The 15,936-nt window shown below is 40.6% G+C and overlaps 1 protein-coding gene across 2 annotated transcripts in view; it reads right to left on the bottom strand.

Annotated features, from left to right (window-relative positions):
• The window catches only part of LOC146775837 (NACHT, LRR and PYD domains-containing protein 12-like), a 984,872-nt gene that overhangs the window by 785,990 nt on the left and 182,946 nt on the right, over positions 1–15,936 (bottom strand). The gene's annotated exons all lie outside the window — the stretch shown is intronic.

Here is a 15,936-nt window from a genome sequence, read left to right as displayed (position 1 = left end):
TCGTTAAACTGTTTGGACTGGTTACGACTTAACCTTATATCAATTCAAGCATTAGCTTGGTAAGTGTTTTATTGTTTTCAATTAAATTATTTCTTTACTTATATAGATTGGGGCGCGTTTTGCACTTGGTTTCTATGCCTGACTTTGTACGTTACATTTCTTGTATATTTTCTTTTGTTCAGCTAATTCCATCGCGTTTTTACTAGTATTCGTGTACATCAACATTTATTGAACCACGGATTTGGCCTATTTAAATTGATGCCTACTTGGACTAAGAAATTGGATTTGTGGACTATCCTACTATATTATGAGGTGGGTTTAGTTATACAAACTAGTTGTTGACATGCGTAGTGTGCTCTAGACATTTATTTACATGTGTCTCAACAGGCATCTATAGACTGTCAACTTTATACTATATGATTAGTCTTCTTATTGCCATGATGATTAGCATATCACTATTCCCACAGTACACATTTATACCTCAACATATATACTGTTTTTTAAGTGTCTTATAACTTCCTCAAAAAACAATTTTTGGACATGTTCGTGGTCATCTTTCTCTCTCTCTCTCTCTCTTTTTTACACTTTTCTCTTATATCTGTACACTTTTTAACACCCTTTCTTTCGCCTAATCCCACTCAGGTTTGGTCACGGTGGTGTTATCAGTTGATTGGGTCCGTTTCTTCTCTTTTCCTTGGTCCTTATTCTTCTTTTTTATTGGGATTATGCATCATATAATTAGAGAAGCTCTACTTCACTTCTGTATCTTGACACTTGGGTATAAACCATTGTCATAAGATAACTCTGTTCTGCATTTTCTTAATGTGTTGAAATTTGTTTCTTATTTGTTTATACATATTTATATTCCTTGTCAACAGCCTTGAAAAAGTCATTGTACAAATATAAGTACAGACGAAACACGTGTTGGCTGTTTTGGCTGCTTTGGATATTTGACGTTGGTCTGGAAACTGATCCACAATCAATAAAGAAGAATATAATTTTGAAAAACTTGTCAACTTTTGTATCCTGTTCGGTTTTTTCTACTTGTGAACTGTCCAGAGATTCTATCAATTTGTATATTCATTTCCTAGTATTGGACTTTAGACTTATTTGACAGACTTTCAACTTTATTTAACATAAAGGGTGTGCTTCATAGCTGATTCTTTTTTCTAATTGTATGGACGAGTCGTTCTACCGACTTGCCAACAGCACTTTGGGGTAGTAAGTGCTACAGCTTCATTAGCACCCCGCAATATTAATACTGTATTGCCTACACAAATATCAAACTGTCTTATTGTTCTTCTTAACTTGTTTCTATTGATGTGCGGTTCTTCACCCATTTTGGGGAACATCACTACCTCAATTGTACTTAAATTTCTCAGTGATACCGGCACTCACTTTTTCTGTAGGCATCATCAGATCATTAATCGTGATCTGATTTGACTTATCTGCACAAGACTTTATCGTATTCCTACTCAGTATGGCTGAGTTCAATGATGAAAGGGACAAGTTATTCAACGACATTTTCTCTGGACAGGGGATTCAATCTAAGATAACACCTTTAACTGAAGTAACACCATTAGGCTTAAAACAATTATTCATTAAACTAGAAAGATTAAGGAAGGCTGAATTGTCCAGATGGTGGGATCTTTCAACTTTGAAAAAATACATTGAGATCGGACAAGTTCCGAGAGGATTGAGAGTAATCATCTTCCCAACCTTCGAGGACTTGGATCCCGATCTCCTACAAGAGTGGGAGAAACTCATCTCATCCTCGCCCATTGGCATGATGGATCTACTGGTCCGTCATGCGGAAAGGAAAAGAGCTAAATTGATAGAGGAGATTGAACAGATTGAAGAGGAGATAAGAAAACTCAATGCTGAAGAGGCTACTGAGAAGAACTTTAAAATCTTAAAAGATGTACTAAGCTCACACCAAAACTACATACGTGATAAAAAAATACGCAAACTAAAAAGAGATGAAAATGACTACAAAAATGGCCGTATATATACTTTTGCAAAACAAATTGATGAACAAAAACCCAGAGCTGGAGTTCGTGAACTTGTTAAAAAAAGAATGGACACGGGCAACACAGTTAGTGACTCAGAACTCTCCAGTATTGCTAGTGATATTAGTGAAACTAGGAATGATGGTGCCTCTACTCTTGGATCCGATGGGAATGTTCAAGGTACCTCATCGTCCTCTTTTTTTATCAGAACTAGAGAGGTACAGGAGGGGTACCAGACCGGGATTCAACAATCAAAGACCCAATGTAAGAATAGGACCAGGCGAGGGGGAAGCAAAAACAGAATTAGAAGGGACCAAAAGAATCACAAGATCGGGGACGCGGGTTCAGAACAAGTGAGTGCCGATGTGAATTCTAATGATACTGCCATGATATTTTGTACTGAGAACTCAACACCGAATGAAATGGATGATGTATCTGTTGTAAATCTGTCTAAACAATGTTTAAGTGCAAGTGAGATCAATGTACTTAGGAAAGGACTTAGTTTTTTTCCTATGTCTAAACCAAACTTTACCCAAATTCATATTGACTTATTTAAGTTTACACGTAGACTTAAATTGAAAAAGTTTTTTGACAGCCAAAATAAACTGTGTCCTATACCAATCTACACTACCAGTGTCAGTGGACAATCTATTCAAGATATACATAATTTACAAATGCTTATGTCACTTGACGACAGTCTTGAAACAGTCCCCGATGTGGAGGAATTACTGTCAGAGTTGAATATTATTAGTAATACTCAAACTGATAGTGGATTGAGAACCAAGTCATCATTTATACCTACTCTGCCATCAGATAACATCATTGATTGCTTCTTCAGGGCGGTCACTACTGAGCTGTACAAATTGGAGGATAAACTATATCGTTCTCACAGTAAGTGCAGAGACAACCTTACTAAGGAAGAGAGAACTGCTTTGAACCAATTGAGAAGTTATTCACACCTAACCATTAGGGAGGCTGACAAGGGCGGCAATATTGTCCTCATGGACAATGATTACTATTTAAAGGAAATTGAGGGACAATTATCGGACAACGCAGTTTATACCAAAATTACACATAATCCAATGAAGGAAGTCAATACTCTAGTAGAGAGAACACTTAAATATTGGCTAGATGCTGGACTTCTCTCTGATTTGGAATTTAGATATCTGTTCAATTCCACACCTAGAACCGCATACATTTACACCCTACCAAAGATTCATAAAAACATCACTGCACCACCGGGCAGACCTATTATTTCTGGCATTGGGGGTCCCACTGAACGTATTTCAGAATATATAGATCTTTATCTCCAACCTATTGTCCGCAAACTACCTGCCTTTATTGAGGATACGAAGGATCTTCTTAACAAGTTGGAACACTTTCATTGGTCCAATGATCTTACTCTAGTTACATTGGACGTTAATTCATTGTATACTAGTATTCCACTTGACAAAGGCATGGAAGCACTGACTTATTTTTTATCTAAAAGGGATGCCACTCTATATGAGCATACCAGAATGATCCTAGAACTTACCAAATTGACCTTGGAGAACAACTACTTCAAACACCTGGATGTTTGGTACAGACAACATTCTGGTGTTGCAATGGGGGCGAAATTCTCACCCTCATTTGCTAATATTTACATGGGGTTTTATGAGCAAGAACATATTTGGAAAGCAACACCACCCCATTTGACCAACCACATTGTGTACTGGGGTCGATTTATCGATGACATCTTGCTCATATGGGAGGGAGAGATCAAACACCTTGATGATTTTTTATGCCTTCTCAATACCAATGATTATAATCTAAGTTTCACACATAATCACAGTAGACCAGAGATTGATTTCCTAGATGTGACACTATTTGTTGACAATGGCATATTGGAGTCCAAGCTCTTTCCCAAAAAAACAGCTTGTAACTCCATTTTACACGTTAGTAGTGCGCACCCAACTTCTCAAATTCGGGCCATTCCGTTTGGAGAAATGACTCGGATGAGAAGGAATTGCAGTACAGACCATGACTTCCAAAGGGAAGTTTTGAATTTAAAGAAACGATTTATCATTAGGGGATATGACAGACGTACCCTAGACAAAGCTCATACAAGAATAAACAGGACAACACGATCTAATCTGCTTAGATCCAACAAAAGGTCAAAAAACGCTTCAACAGCCAATGAAATTGCTATGATTACAAAATTTCATTCAAATAGTAATGATATATATCGCACCCTGTTGAAACATTGGCACTTGCTCAGACTGGACCATGACCTAGATCCATACATCAGAAAGAAACCTCACATTACTTATGTACGAGGTAGGACACTTAAAAACATGCTCAATCGTTCAATACAGGTAGATCGACAACCATCTAGCACTTGGTTACCTGCGAAACCCATAGGCTTTTTCAAATGTTCCATGTGTAACATATGCCAGTATGCAGAAGATAAAATCACCAGCTTCAGTTACAATACGGATAGAATATATAAAATCAATCATTTTATCAATTGTAATACTAGGTACGTTGTTTACTGTATCATCTGCCAATGTAGTAAGATATATGTGGGCAGCACGATAAGACCCCTTAAAGAACGAATACAGGAGCATATTAGAGCCATCAAAAAGAAGAATACCAATTACCCTCTGGCATTACATTATAATGCCGAACACACAACAACTGAATCATTACAGCTTCGATTCCATGCTATTGACAAACTGGTTGATGACCCCCGGGGCGGTAATAAAGTTCTGGCCCTGAGGAAACTAGAAACAAAATGGCTTATTAAACTGAGGTCTGTCGATCACGGAATCAACGTAGATAGAGAGTTGCATGTTTTCTTAAAAGACTAATTACATTAGCGCCAATCTAACATTGTCTTATGTATCTACATAACAACACTAGTTTTGCTGATTCCTAGATTCTGGTGTTTCAATGCTAACCCATTATAACCAGCAAGTAACAATCAAATATACGCTACTTGTTCTTATTGTTCTATCTGTAACCTGTTATGTTTACTTTATCAAAGATGATTACTAGTCATGTACTTAACATATAAGTGGATAGTCACCCACAAAACATGTGGTAATTCCTTTCATGTGTTGGTCTTTCACGTTTCCTATTCTGTCGTTCTTTATCTCTTCTCTCATTTAAATGCAGGAATCACGTAGGATATATTTCCTATGTATACTTGATGTTTCCTTATCATACTCGATGCTAACTCATGTACCTTACACATACAACTTTCATCTCCTTGCTTAATACACTTTTTATTTACACTGATCTTAGTATATGTTCTAGTTGAAGGTTTCTACATTTACTTTTAGTCATTGTGTTTGACTCCGTTACTTTATCAACACAGGATTTATATACTTTTGGTGGAGCGCGCAATGCTGTTTGGCAACATATTATATTTTCAACTTTCGACTTATCTCACGTATTAGACGTGTTTACTATATATTACACGTCAGTTCCATAGAACATAGGAGATGAGGGAGGCTTACAATTTGATTGATTTACTCATGTTGGTGCCTTTAGCTCTGAGTTAACTTTTTCAACATGGCGCTTATTGCACCAACTAGCACAGTCCTTTCTCTATGTTCACCTTCAATGGTGACGTTGCTAGTGGGCGGTGTTTTTCTCCCGTTAGTTCATTTCAAGATGGTGACCACACGCACTTGTTGTGACTTACTTTCGGCGTTACCAGACGCTCGGTGCTTCATACGGACTACGACTATTCGGTAAGATTACATGACGCATATTGGCGACCTTACATGTGCCTCTTCGTACTACTACTTTTAGGATATCCCCTTGCTTCATAATTGACAGCATCTCGACATTTGATGTGTCTGGCTGCGTCCCCAGTTAATTTTACCTTTTACATTTTCACTTTTATTGTTTCTTTGTGTTTTCATATGCTTGGGATACTATGGATGTTTTCGAATTCGGTATCAATATTATAACCGATATGCATTATGGGACTAGTAGTTCCGCAAATCAGGGCTATAATTCATATGTTCAGACTCACATTAGGATGCTATACGTCCTTGTACGATTTATCCTTTGATTGGTGTCTGCGTGTTGAGAGGGTTATTATTTATAAAACGATAATACAAATTTGTTATTTAGGTTTTACAACCACTCCTTACCAGTTCGCGGTGTACATCTGCCACATTGTGGATTGGACTCTACCCATTGCTACTACGACTCAAATTTATTCTGGGTGAGTGACATTACCAATATAGGCATGCTTACTATCGGTATCTTAACTCATGATATGTAGCGCTATAGTGGGCTTAGTTAGTAGTTTGTTAGGCACTCCGCCCACTCGATATGACTCTTTCCAATCTATAATTTTAGTGCATAGGGAGTGCGCACTATTAGAGTTTGTTTCTATTATGCTGGTACTCTCATAACTCCTGGACTTAGACACTCATTATTCCCATTCAGGCTTCTGCACCATTTGATACCCTACCATGGTGTCTTTTCGTTAAACTGTTTGGACTGGTTAAGACTTAACCTTATATAAATTCAAGCATTAGCTTGGTAAGTGTTTTATTGTTTTCAATTAAATTATTTCTTTACTTATATAGATTGGGGCGCGTTTTGCACTTGGTTTCTATGCCTGACGTTGTACGTTACATTTCTTGTATATTTTCTTTTGTTCAGCTAATTCCATCGCGTTTTTACTAGTATTCGTGTACATCAACATTTATTGAACCACGGATTTGGCCTATTTAAATTGATGCCTACTTGGACTAAGAAATTGGATTTGTGGACTATCCTACTATATTATGAGGTGGGTTTAGTTATACAAACTAGTTGTTGACATGCGTAGTGTGCTCTAGACATTTATTTACATGTGTCTCAACAGGCATCTATAGACTGTCAACTTTATACTATATGATTAGTCTTCTTATTGCCATGACGATTAGCATATCACCATTCCCACAGTACACATTTATACCTCAACATATATACTGTTTTTTAAGTGTCTTATAACTTCCTCAAAAAACTATTTTTGGACATGTTCGTGGTCATCTTTCTCTCTCTCTCTCTCTTTTTTACACTTTTCTCTTATATCTGTACACTTTTTAACACCCTTTCTTTCGCCTAATCCCACTCAGGTTTGGTCACGGTGGTGTTATCAGTTGATTGGGTCCGTTCCTTCTCTTTTCCTTGGTCCTTATTCTTCTTTTTTATTGGGATTATGCATCATATAATTAGAGAAGCTCTACTTCACTTCTGTATCTTGACACTTGGGTATAAACCATTGTCATAAAATAACTCTGTTCTGCATTTTCTTAATGTGTTGAAATTTGTTTCTTATTTGTTTATACATATTTATATTCCTTGTCAACAGCCTTGAAAAAGTCATTGTACAAATATAAGTACAGACGAAACACGTGTTGGCTGTTTTGGCTGCTTTGGATATTTGACGTTGGTCTGGAAACTGATCCACAATCAATAAAGAAGAATATAATTTTGAAAAACTTGTCAACTTTTGTATCCTGTTCGATTTTTTCTACTTGTGAACTGTCCAGAGATTCTAACAATTTGTATATTCATTTCATAGTATTGGACTTTAGACTTATTTGACAGACTTTCAACTTTATTTAACATAAAGGGTGTGCTTCATAGCTGATTCTTTTTTCTAATTGTATGGACGAGTCGTTCTACCGACTTGCCAACAGCACTTTGGGGTAGTAAGTGCTACAGCTTCATTAGCACCCCGCAATATTAATACTGTATTGCCTACACAAATATCAAACTGTCTTATTGTTCTTATTAACTTGTTTCTATTGATGTGTGGTTCTTCACCCATTTTGGGGAACACCACTACCTCAATGGCAAACACTTCTGCAGGGATTCCCAACATTTCTGAATGAGTCTAGAGCTCTACTTCAGCCCAAGCTGAAGTTTCTAAATCATTGCCCAACAAGCATTCAACAGGGAGGTCTGACCTAACCACAACCTTCTTAGGGCCAGTTACCCCTCCCCAGGTGAAATTAACAACTGTCAAGAAATGGTCTGTCCTGAAATTGCTAGCATTGGTCACTTGGTACTGTTGTGTGCAGATTTAGACTCTGTATATAGGTTTCCCGATTTATGCCCTTATATAGGTACAATTCTGCCTTTATTTGGACATAGAAATCCGGCCCTTATTTAGACATTGTCCGTTCAAACCAAATACAGGCATGGTCACCTACATCCATCGATCCACGTCACAACTAATTCTTGGAAAACCAGACCCATAAGCCTTTAGGAATTTCCCTCAGCTTGAATATTGATTTGTCCAAGAACTCATTAAGTATGCATGAACATCTATTCCTTAGGGGTTCATTCATGACGTTCCTCTGCCCGACTTTTACGTCAATACTGGCATTCCTAGACACCTTCAAGGTATAAATATGCCAGCACTTGCCCTGGCCAATTGCGGTTCCCGGAGGATTCGATCCAACCCAGACTACGCGGTTCGCCATGGCAAGTTCGGAAGGAGATCGAGTTCCAGCCTGATGCACTGACCTGACGCTGCCATCCTCCTCGCAAAGAATCCAGCTCCAGTGCTCTCTGACTTCCCTTGCGGGGGGTTAGACTATCGAGTCCAGAAAAGAGATTCCAACCTCTCTCATTCTCAGGTATGGAGCTGACTAGAACTTAGAGAAACTTTTGGCAACTCTTGGCTAAACTAAAATATAGCTAGCTATACTTTAGAAATAGCACCTACTTCAAACCTCGTACTGCACTTAGGTTAGGTACACTGGGGTAGAACAATTTAGAAGCATCAGATGAGTATCACATTTTAGCTTATATTATTTATGTATGTATTTTGATTAATATATGTCATAGCTACAAACCATGCTATTGCAGTATTATTTTATCTTACTGCTAACCTCGTACATATTATACTTCGCACTCTGTCTTACGATTGTAGCAATTCATATCTCTTGCATTAAAAATAAGACTGTTCATTAAACCCTTTTATTGAAACGCCAGTCCCTCTATTTCTGTGCAACTCTATAGAAACGAAGCATGCACGATTGACTGAGTGAAACTATTAACTATTGTTTCCACGATTCTGAGACTGTTCCGATTCTGAAGTGAAACAAAGGTGTCATGTTTATGCGGTTGTCAGAAACTAATCCCTTCTTGTATATTCAAGAAGTTTCTAGTGACCTCTGATTTAGCTGGCATACACAAGTAATTAAGTTTATTATACTCAATAGAGACATACTGACCTTAGTCCTATGTCAAATCTATAGTGGTTTTTGTTTTTTTGTTGCATATTTATATAGCGCGAACTCGACCCGAAGGTATTGGAGCGCTTTACATGAGCACCGTATTTACATTACACATTCAGGCACGGGGAGATTACGTGATTTGCCCAGAATCACAGGATGTGGATGCGACCTCGAGCCTCAAACCCGGGTTTCCTGCACCAAAGTTGGCAGTTTAAGCCGACGAACCACATCCTCTCCCCATAGTGAATGTTATTCCAATGCGCAGAGCCTATCAGGGATATAGGAACTACACTACATGGTGCCCAACGGTTTGGTAAGGCACTAATTTAACGCTAGATACTGAAGTAACTCAGTCGTGCTTTTCTCAGAGATCCTCTACTCATAAAACTCAATAATACGTCTGGACTGGGTAGGGATAATATCCGCCATAGCTGAGTAGGACGAAAGTCCTATGTATTAGCTGTTTGGTTTTGTTCAACGTTGAAGGATACAGTGTTCCAAAATATTGTGCACCTTATCTTTGTTTCCTTGAAACTTGCTCTGCATTTTTCAATTCAACATGTCCGAAAACGGCACAAACACCGATACTGGTGGAGCTGCGGCTGACCAAGTCGCAGCAGCTTTTAATCGTACAGGTTTTCAAGAAACCGACGAGGATGCTATAATCATCCATCCAAATTTAAGGAGAGCCATCACTCTAAAACATGGTCTGACACCAAGAGGTGGTAGAGCAGTTTTTGTGATAGAGGCACGTGAATCTCACCAGACAGAGGTATTCTATTCATGGATAGTATTCCCAAAATCAAATCCAGTGATACACTGGTTTCACTTCTACAAAGAAGATGAACCACCAGAGCAATATATTCCTTTCGAGGATATTGAAATTCCACTCACATACCAGGAGCATGAGCTCTGGTTTAAAGGCGCCCTAAAACATTACAATCACATTACCAGGCTCGGTCCAGTAGGTAGACCAGGAGCAACATGGCCGATTTTAGCCGGCTACACACCTCATCCTGACATTGAAGAAATGTCAGATGTGGATCTACTAGCTCAACTCAAGGAGCTAATCAAAATTTATAGACAATTGGTTCAATATGTCTGCGGACTTTCACAGTCCAACTACCATTAACCATTCAAAATCCAACCCCTCATCAGGGGAATACACTAAAAATCACTCCACAGACTTTACACGCAGTCATGAGTAAAATGCCCACAAAACGTGAACAAATTCCATTCTGGATAGCTCAAAAAATTACTCAAATCAAAGCGGTATTTCCTAATACCAGCCCTTAGGAGAAATACAGAATTCTAACAATCTGTTTACCAATGGGGATCATACCACATCTGGAAGACTGCACCTCTTGGGGCACAGTCTTTGCTGCAATCTACACAAAAACACATGGTGTTCCGTCTATGGAGGTAATACCTGATGTCCTGAAACAGATTCAAAACGAATACGGGGCAGAGCCTGCTCTGAATGTAGGTATGAAGTTACTGAAAAATTTCGACCAGGTCTCAACAACAATATTATCTAATATTAAAGGAGAAGCAGCATCAGTGGCGATCAGCCAAAAACAAAGGGAATTTGATGTAACAGAACAACCTCAAGAACCAGCCAGAATAATTGAAAAATCCTATGAGGAATTAGTTGAGACTGTAGACACCAGGGTTAGTTCTCCACATAGGTTATATGAAATAACACTCCGAATGGAGGGAGACATACCAAGAAAAGTGAAAGGAGTCTTTTGGGAGCATCTTTCAAAGGGTTATAAATTTCGACCAGGTCTCAACAACAATATTATCTAATATTAAAGGAGAAGCAGCATCAGTGGCGATCAGCCAAAAACAAAGGGAATTTGATGTAACAGAACAACCTCAAGAACCAGCCAGAATAATTGAAAAATCCTATGAGGAATTAGGCAGAGACAGTCTGGGAGAGAAACCAGTAAAACCACAACTGTCTGAAAGTCCTGATAAGGTCTTTCCTAAAAACACTCCTACAGAATTCTAAAGAGAAGCGTTCCCATTCCCGAGGCAGGTCTCCTCCACAAAAGGAGCCCTCTGAAAGGAGGTACAACCTCAGGAATAGGGATAATTTGAGAAAACCTGACAGATATCAAGATAATGATACACGCTACTCTCGTACCTTTCAGATATCGTCACAAACATCCGAAAGAAGAGGACGGTCAGAAAACAAGAAGGAACGCGTGAAGTCCAAAGACGATCAACACATTCAGAAAAATAAAGCAAAACCTCCATTCTCCAAGAAAAAGGTAGCAGGTCTAAAGATCAGACATGCCGAGAATACTGAGAACCCAACTCAGTAACGGAGAATGGGCCCAGACCATGCTGGACAGTGCAGCAGAAGTCACAATAGCTCGCCAGAACCTGAAGGGACTTCTGGAGACAGTGGACTTGAATGAAGACATACAAGTTGAGACTGTAGACACCAGGGTTAGTTCTCCACATAGGTTATATGAAATAACACTCCGAATGGAGGGAGACATACCAAGAAAAGTGAAAGGAGTCTTTTGGGAGCATCTTTCAAAGGGTTATAATATACTTCTAGCAGAACAGGACTGGCCACCAGAGTTTGTCAGGGAGTGCCCACATAGCGAGGCCATCATTATGCCTGCCTTCTCCAACCATATTCCAGTTCATTTAAAATATACATTAGCCACGAAATGGGGAGTAGCCCAAGCCCCAGCACTGTATAAAAATCATGTAGGAAGGGATGAGGACTCACCTCACCATATAATCCAGTTAAAAAATCAACTGACTGCACAAAGGCAGTACCCAGTTAAGCAAGAAGCTAAAAAACAGGTCAGGGAGATCATAGATCAACTTGAATATCAGGGGGTGATTGAAACATGCACCTCATCAATTAACAATCCTTTGTTTTCGGTCTCCAAACCAGACAACACATATCCTCTAGTTTTGGATTACATACACTTAAATTCTTGTTTCAAAACATTTGCTGTGCACAATGCACACAGTAGAGCATTAATGAATAACATTGTGCTTAAAAAATATATAAAACCACATTAGACATTTCAAATAGTTTCTTTTGTCAAAATATTGCACCAGAAAGCAGATATTTGACCGCTTTCTCAATAATGGGGACTCAGAGTCAATTTTGTCGACTGCCCCAGGGATTCAAAAACAGCCCGGGTTCATTCTCAGCAAGGGTAACAGAGTTACTACAAACTTATGATGATGAGGCATTGTCATATGCCGATGATATATATCTGACAGACGATGACCTGGATAGGCACTTGAACAGGGTGAGCACCATAATATTGGGCTTCGCCTCAGAGGGTTACAAATTCAACTTTAAAAAGTCAAGAATTGCCCACCTCAACGTCCTTTTCCTAGGATATGAACTTCAAGTGAAGGCAAAAGCCTGGCAGCCAACTTTTTAGAAAAGTGTCCGCTGCTCCAACCTCCAAAAATACTGAAATATTTACAGTCGTTTCTAGGTTTCCTGAATTTTGGAAGAACTTACATTTTAAATTACGCAGAAAGGGTTAAACCTCTCTACAAATTAATCAAACCTGATTTTAAAATCACACATCGGACATAAAAACACACAGAAATTTTGCGTTCACTCCAAACAGACATGCTAGCAGCGAAACACTTGCAAACATGCGTAAACGTAGGCAATTTAGTGATCCGAATAATTCCGGGTCAATGCGGATTCACCTACTTAACTTTTAACGAAGGTGAAAAAGTACCAATTGCATACAAATCCTACTTGTATACACAAGCAGAAATGAAATTCACTTCTACAGAAAAAATTCCGACAGCAGTTCAAACCGCTGTAGCAAACGAGAAAGAGCCCTAGCACAGGGGAAACGCATTATGGTTGTGACTCCTGTACCAGCCCTAGAGGCAGTTACAAAGGCTAGCATTCCAAATGCAAACGCTTTACATCCGAGATGGATACATTGGGTTAATTCTCTTGCTGCAACTGATGTTGAATACGTTTTTGATCCATATTTAAAAACACAAGCATTCCTGCAATATGAACACGAATGTCCTCTGCCTACTGAAATTCTCCCTCTTGACCAGTACAAATTTATAATTTATACTGACGGATCTGCACAGCCCGCTACGGGGAGTAAACAAGCTCACAGTGCAGCGTGTGCTATCATTAAAGGTCGCATGCGAGATGGCAAATTCAGACCAATGGTCACAAAAACCCAATCTCTAGGAGATGGTACAGCTCAGCGAGCTAAACTACAAGCATTTAAGATGGCACTTGAAAACACGGATCGCGAATTCCCCACACTCATAGTGTGCGATTCTTTTTACTGTGTTCAATCTTACAATTAATATTTACAGAATTGGATTCAAAATAGTTTCAAAGATGCAAAAGGTGGCACAATCAAGCACAAATTGCTTTGGGAACAAGTAGTTCAGTTGCGAAACGGACAACAAAACACTCACGTGATACACACGCTGAGTCATCAACGTGATGGCGTTCACATTGAAGGGAATTCATTGGCTGATGAAGCCGCGAAAGGGGCTGTGCAAACGGCTTCCGTAGCTGCAATCACTCGTTCAAAAACGAAAATAGACAGCAAAATAATGCTGGCTGTCAATGCATCAAGCAAAGGCAGCGGTGTGGCATTACCTAAAAAGTTTCCACTCAAATACTCATATGTAATTGATGTGAACAATGTTCCGTTTGCTCGAATCCCTGGAGTGGGGAATAGAGTCATTCCAAACATGGAACATAGACTAGGGCTAATCCTAGCAGCACATGAAGCGCTCACCTCTGCCCATGCAGGTGTTTCCGCCACAGTAGCATTATTAAAACAAAGGTACTGGTGGCCCGGCATTAGGAAACTGACTAGAAATTATGTTTTGGACTGTGAGATTTGCCAGAAGATGAAAGTCTCTACAGTGAAACGTCCTGCGCAGACGCCCCTGTTAATTTCAGATAAACCTTTAGCTTGTGTTTACCTGAACCACTGCAGTTCCTTACAAAGGGATGGGGCTACAAATATATCATGGTCGCAGTGGATTCGTGCTCTAGGTTCCTATGGATGTGGCTTCAGCGCTCGGCTGATGCTCGAACTGTTATAAAAGATTTGCGCGTCTCTATCAGCACATACGCAATAGGCACACTACATTCTGACCAGGGTCCTGCGTTTAGCTCTAGGGCACGGTTACTCATAGTACGGCCCGCGGGCCGCCAGCGGCCCGGCAAGCCTTCCTTGGCGGCCCCCGGACCTTGCAGACATCCTACCTGTGTTTTAAAAAAAAAATGTAAATAGTGTTAGCAAACACTGCCGGTTGCAGCAGCCCGGAATCTGAGACTCTGCTCTGTGGGGGCCGGGGGATTCCATTGATTGTCAAAGTGGAGATGCAGGGGCCTAAGAGGTGAAATACAACAAAGCTTTATTAACATGTAAATGGTCTTTTAAAGACTTGTGAAGTACTCGGGTGCGGCTGTGTGTGCGCTTCGCTGGGAAGCTGTCTCAGTGCGGCTGTGTGTGCGCGCTGGGAAGCTGTCTCAGCCCGGGCTGAGGGCTGACACACACACACGGGGTGAGATGACAAAGGGTGACGGAGGGAGGGAGAGGGAGACAGAGGGAGGGAGACAGAGGTTGACAGATGGTGAGAGAGAGAGGGAGACAGAGAGGCGCAGACTGGGGGAGACAGAGGGAGGGAGACAGATAGAGGCAGAGAGGGAGGGAGAGATGGAGGGAGGGAGACGGAGGGTGAAGGAGGGAGGGAGGAAGAGCGAAGGAGAGGGAGACAGAGGGAGAGAGACAGAGGGAGAGAGACAGAGGGAGAGGGAGGGAGACAGAGGGAGAGGGAGGGAGGGAGAAAGACAGGGAGAGAGAGAGAGACAGGGAGAGATAGAGGGAGGGAGACAGAGAGACGGAGGGAGGGAGACGGAGGGAGGGAGATGGAGGGTGATGGAGGGAGATGGAGGGGGAGGGGGAGGGAGGGGGTAGGAGGGGGAGAGGGAGAGAGAGAGAGAGATGTGTTTATGCCGGGTCTGGTGGCTCAGTGGACGAAGGCGTCTGCTGCAGGGACCCCGCCCCTCCCCCTCTAACCCCGCCCCCACCGGTGTGGCCCTCGGCCACAAACCACACTGTAAGTTTGGCCCCCAAGAGAAAGTTTGTGAGTACCCATGCTCTAGGGCTTACAAAGAAGCCATGGCCAGTCTGGGCGTAGCATTGCTGTATTCTTCTCCATTCCATCCTGAGGGAAATTCTGTTGTGGGTAGAAAAAAACGGGACACAAAGCAGTCTATAACAGCTAGGGTATTAGGTTCGGGTGATGGGTGGGTCAAACATTTATATGGGGTCCAGCGTGCAATAAACAACTTGCCAAGAAGTTCTCTAGGGGGTGTCACTCCATATGAGGTCCTTGTTGGGACTAGAATGTTGGTTCTGGACTTAGATATGAAAGGCACAGTGGTGGAAAACAAACAATTTGATATCAAAGATCGTTAGGCTGTTTTACAGGATTTAAATGAACTTAGAACGTAACAAAGCAACGTGGTCCTGAAGCCAACCACCACAGAGAAAAATCCAGCCGTCCCGGCAAGGCCTGTCTGGATCCCAAAGCTTGGGGATCTAGTCAGCGAAAAGATCGTGGACAAGAAGGAATTTGGGCCTTCTTACAGACAACCAGTACCTCTCCTAACAATCCTCTGATCAAGAACA

The sequence above is a fragment of the Triturus cristatus genome, chromosome 12, assembly GCF_964204655.1.
Source record: "Triturus cristatus chromosome 12, aTriCri1.1, whole genome shotgun sequence".
Classification (NCBI taxonomy): Eukaryota; Metazoa; Chordata; class Amphibia; order Caudata; family Salamandridae; genus Triturus; species Triturus cristatus.
This window is presented reverse-complemented; position numbering and strand designations above follow the sequence as displayed.